This window comes from Mus caroli, chromosome 4, assembly GCF_900094665.2.
Source record: "Mus caroli chromosome 4, CAROLI_EIJ_v1.1, whole genome shotgun sequence".
Classification (NCBI taxonomy): Eukaryota; Metazoa; Chordata; class Mammalia; order Rodentia; family Muridae; genus Mus; species Mus caroli.
In genome coordinates, this window is record NC_034573.1 from 124,114,985 (window position 1) to 124,119,364 (window position 4,380).

Sequence of the window (4,380 nt, forward strand, 5' to 3'; positions counted from 1 at the left end):
CCCAGTTTGAGCCAGTCCAGAGACAGGCTAGCCCCTCCTCCTCCCATTCATGCGCTGCATCCTCCCACTTACCCTAGGCTCCTGATTGGCTGCTCTGTCCTGGTCCCTCCACCCGACTCTTGGCTGGTTGAAGTGATTGGCCTGCACCAACTGTGACTGTTGCTGTCTATGGATGTAGACCCTGACTTCACCAAGACAAGCCTTGAAGGAAAGACCTGCTATTCCTTCTCATTATTCAACATCCCTATCTCTCCATCTGACACCCCAGCCACCTCCAACTCTTTCTAGCTTGAATTCCGCCCAGTGTCGATGTCCACTCAGCCTGGAAGTCTGTGATCTCAGCAGCCTGCTTTTAACTTCCGGTGACAGCTGTAACCTCAGTTCTTCCTGAATTACTAAGACTCCTGATAATGCTGACCGTTTGGAAGCCTGTGGGAACTGGCCATGTGCCCTGTGGAGGCTATGGATAGCCCTGAAATAAAATGAATTCAAAGAAGCTGGTGAGTCTCTTCAGCCTGTGTTCAGACTCACAGGAACCCATTGAAGAGGTAGACTGGGGCTTGGAGATGTAGTTGAAGAGCACCTGACCAGCAGGCCCAAGCCCTGGTTTCTATCCCTTGCACCACAGAAACCAGGTGTATAAGCACTTGCCTGCAATCCTAGCACTTGGGAGGTTGGGAGGTAGAGACAGGAAGATCAGAAAAGCAAGGTGATCCTCAGTCACCGAATGAATCAAGGCTAGACTATTTACAGGAGACCCTGTCGCAGAGGTAAACAAACAGAAATACAAAGAGAGAAGCAGATTGATCAAAAACAAACAAACAAAAGTTGCTGAGTGTGGGGGCACGCGCTTAATCTGGCACTGGGCACACAGGGTAAGAAGATCAGAAGACGTTCAAGGCCAGCCTTGGCTACATGAGACCGTGTCTCAAATAAGCAAATAAATTCAAAAGAAATTCGATGATACGGGATGGTGTAAAGTCATCCTCCCAGGCCCCTGGAGGAGGAGCAGTCAAATCATCCGCGGACAGTGTCAGAAGCCCAGCAGAAATGAGAGGGTCCATCTCCCATGTTATTACTCCTGTATCTTCTCTCTCCCTCTCTCCACTTGGAGACCAGGTCTCCCTTGTACCTCCAGTTGGCCTCACTATGTACATAGTCCAGGCTTTCCCTGGATTTGCAACAATCCAAGCCTGGGGCTTCCCGAATGTGGGGGTTACAGGCACAGTCACCACCAGTTCATACTGCTCACCTCTTGTTTGTATTTTGCTCGTTTGGAGAAGACTGGCTAGAGGAAGCGGTGGAAAGCAAACGCCCAGCTACTTCGTTACAGAAATGGCCCCAGTTGAACCGACTGACTCTCCATGCAAGGTGGTGTTCTGAGTTAGATCTTGGAACAGAAAAATAAAAAGAGAGAGACTCCAACAGGAAGATGGAGGAGCCAGCTCAAGCCAGCCATTCAGTTAACAGCGCTGCGCTAAGGCAGATGTCCTAGTTTGGATGTGTGTCATTTATTATTCTGTGTGACCCTGATATCAACCACTGTTGTACAGAAGTTTCATGAGCTCTTCACAGATGACGAGATGGGGCAGTCGCACCTGAGTTTCGCACAACCATGATAAGCAGGACCAGCAGGATTGTGTGAGACACAGGATGAGAAGTCCCTCTGGGACACCTTGGGAGCCTGGGCAAATGTCTCCAGTTCTCTGACCACGCCTCTCATCTGTAAGGAATAGAAGTAGCCATTAGGACAGCACAGAGTGACAGAGCCAGACTAGACTGAAGCTCTGCTGCTTCCAAATGGCCTAGTTGGGCCAGTGACGTCAGCTCAGCCCATCCGATGCCAAGGTAGGGCAAAGCTAGATGAGAAAAGGCTCCGCACCATATGTTCTAGGATCTCAGTCACAGATCAAGGCAGAAAACTAGTTTCTTAAAATTGCATGTTCTGCCCTCTCATGTCTACACAGCCTAGAGAGACAGATTTTGAGTTGAGGAAAAAATTTTCTTTAAAAAAAAAATTGAAGTGGGTGGTGGTAGTGCACACCTTTGAATCCTAGCACCCAGGAAACAGAGGCAGGTGGATCTTTAAGTTCGAGGCCAGTGAGTGAGTTCTAAGACAGCCAGGGCTACACAAAGAAACCCTGTCTCCAAAAACAAAAACAAAAAAACCCCAACAACCTCTCGTACCACGCCCCAGGGGAAAAAAAACACAAAAAAATTTTGACATGTGTATGTGTATGGTTCTGTCTTTCTTTCTTCTTTTCTTTTCTGGTTCTTTGAGGCATTCTCTCTGTGTAGCCCTAGGTATCCTGGAATTGTCTATGTAGACCAGGCTGGCCCTGAACTCACTTTCCACCTACCCCAGCTTCCAGGTGTTAGGTTTAAAGATATGTGCCACCATGCCCAGCTCCTGATCATGATCAACATTTTGGGGTGGGGGGAATGGGTGTGTGTGCAATAGTGCAGGTATCTGTGGAGCTAGAAGAGGGTGTTGGATCCCCTGGGGCTGGAGTTACAGGCAGTTGAGAAATGTCTATGGTGAGCCGGGCATGGTGGCTCACGCCTTTAATCCCAGCACTCGGGAGGAGGCAGAGGCAGGCGGATTTCTGAGTTCGAGGCCAGCCTGGTCTACAAAGTGAGTTCCAGGACAGCCAGGGCTATACAGAGAAACCCTGTCTCGAAAAACCAAAAAAAGAAGAAAAAAGAAATGTCTACTGTGGCTACCATGAACTACTGTAACAATAGTAAGTGCTCTTACTCCTGAGTGATGTTTCCAGCCTCTATTTTAAAAATTTTAAAAATTATTTATTTATCTTATGTGTGTGGTTGCCTTCTTGGCATATATAAATGTACATTACTTGTGTGCTTTATACCCAAGAAAGCCAAAAAAAAAAAAAAAAAGTCAGATCTCTGGTTGTGAGCTGCCATGTGGGTGCTGGGAATTGAACCTGGGTCTTCTGGAAGAGCAGCCAGTGCTTTTTTTTTTTTTTTTAATAATTTTTTTATTGATTCTTCTAGAATTTCCCATCATGCACCCTAATCTCGTTCCCAGTCCTTCCATATCTGTCCCCTCCCCCCAATTCTTATAACCTCTCATACTCCAAAAAGATTTTAAAAACTAGAAAAAAAAGAAAATAGACAAGTCCACTTTGTGTTATCTGTCTACTCGCTGGAGCATGGTCGAACGCTCAGTGGTCTGCCCCTTAAATAGAACTGAGCCCTTCCCCTCCCACGCACCCGGCCAGAGGCTCTCAATGGCGGAAAACTATGATGTCAGATTCCTTATCACACTTTTTAAAGAGTTCTCTTCGATGGCTTCCTGTTTCGGCTTTTACTTTTGTTGTCACAGAAGCCTCCCAGGTCTCTCTTCCTCAACTGTACCTTTGCAGTCATTGGTGGCAGTGCAAAAAATAACTTCCTTGATCTTTTACAGTGAGCGAAAGCATAGATCATGGGCTTCCACGTGGTTTCTGGTGATGAACAGCACAAACCACAAACACAACAACACAGGCCCCGCCCCCAACATCCACATAGCCCTAGATGGAAGCAGGGGCTACAGATCCTGGTTATAGTAGAACCTCAGACCCAGGCATGGCCTTCCACGATGGCAGCATGAACCGGATGTCACCCTGACCTCAGGTGGTAGCTCAGGCAGCTCTCATCAGTATGCCCCCCCCCGCCCCCCCGCCCTCCCCGTGGCAGTACGGCCCATGGACGTCAGCAAGAATTCAGGCTGCAGAACGATCTCGGACATCGGAGTGCCCTTGGGTCATGGACATATCAGCGCCACCGACTGTTTCAGTATCACTTGATCACTCTGTGACCGCCGAGATTGTGTTATTTACTGAAAAACAAACAAAAACCTGTTTCTAGTTGTGGTGTGGCTGACTCCTTAGCACACACATCTTTAATCCCAAACAGTGAAGGTTAAGTTAGTTTGTAGCACAAAGCACCGGTATTTGAAAGCCATGTCTAATTGAGTGGCAGACAAAGTGACAGATCAGAGAAAGATCTGACAGAATAGGATATGCCCAATTCTCAGGAGAAGAGAGAGGAAAGGGACGCTACTTACAGGGAGGGGCTGAGCAAGGAGAGGATGCAGAGAGAGAACAATCTAGACACAGGTGAAGACAGAGCAAGCCAGAGAAGAAGGAGCAGAAGATTAGAACAGACTGACAGAGTTAGTCTGAGGCTAAGCAGAGCAAAAAAAAAAAGGGACAGAGAGAAGTCAGATTGAGTCAGTCAGCTTGGAGAGAAGTTTGAGCCAGAACAGCTGAGTTGAATAAGCCAGCCAGACCTTAGAAAGGACAAGAAAAGGTGAGCTTATTCAGCAGTAAGTCTCAGAGGCAATAACATTGTAAGCCTAGATAAGATTGTACA

At 47.4% G+C, this 4,380-nt stretch overlaps 1 long non-coding RNA gene across 1 annotated transcript in view; it reads left to right on the top strand.

Moving 5' to 3' along the window:
* LOC115030896 overlaps positions 1-405 on the top strand; it is a 7,993-nt gene extending 7,588 nt beyond the window's left edge. The window contains exon 3 of the long non-coding RNA XR_003836493.1: positions 78-405. This is a non-coding gene — a long non-coding RNA (uncharacterized LOC115030896). The remainder of the gene's footprint in view (positions 1-77) is intronic.
* Positions 406-4,380: the final 3,975 nt, after the last annotated feature.